Raw genomic sequence first — 407 nt, forward strand, 5'->3', positions numbered from 1 at the left:
CCCCCCTTCCATTCCATACAATTGTACAAAAAAACATCCATCAAAAAGAAAAGTCCCCCCCCAAGCTAAACAAAAAAACGAACTCAGTATGCGTCCGTTTTCTCCTCTCCTTCTCTGGTCGCTGTTGTTATTGATTGATTGTTGTTATTGTTATCGGTTGTTGTTCAAAAGCGGGTTTCGCATGCTAAAAGCTCAAGATATCGCATATATCGCACCACAAGATAACTTTCGAATTTCGAATTTCGCTCCTCTCAAGATGATTATAACAAAAAAAAACGCCGCCAAACTTCATATTGCGCGTCCGCCAGGGGGTGGTGGTGACTCCATGCATCCATCTATGGCAAAACAGCTCTCCCCCCCCACCTTTCCCACCCCTCTGCCCGCCCCCACCCCCCCCACCAACACCC

This window comes from Pseudogymnoascus verrucosus (genome assembly GCF_001662655.1).
Source record: "Pseudogymnoascus verrucosus strain UAMH 10579 unplaced genomic scaffold scaffold_36, whole genome shotgun sequence".
NCBI lineage: Eukaryota > Fungi > Ascomycota > Leotiomycetes > Thelebolales > Thelebolaceae > Pseudogymnoascus > Pseudogymnoascus verrucosus.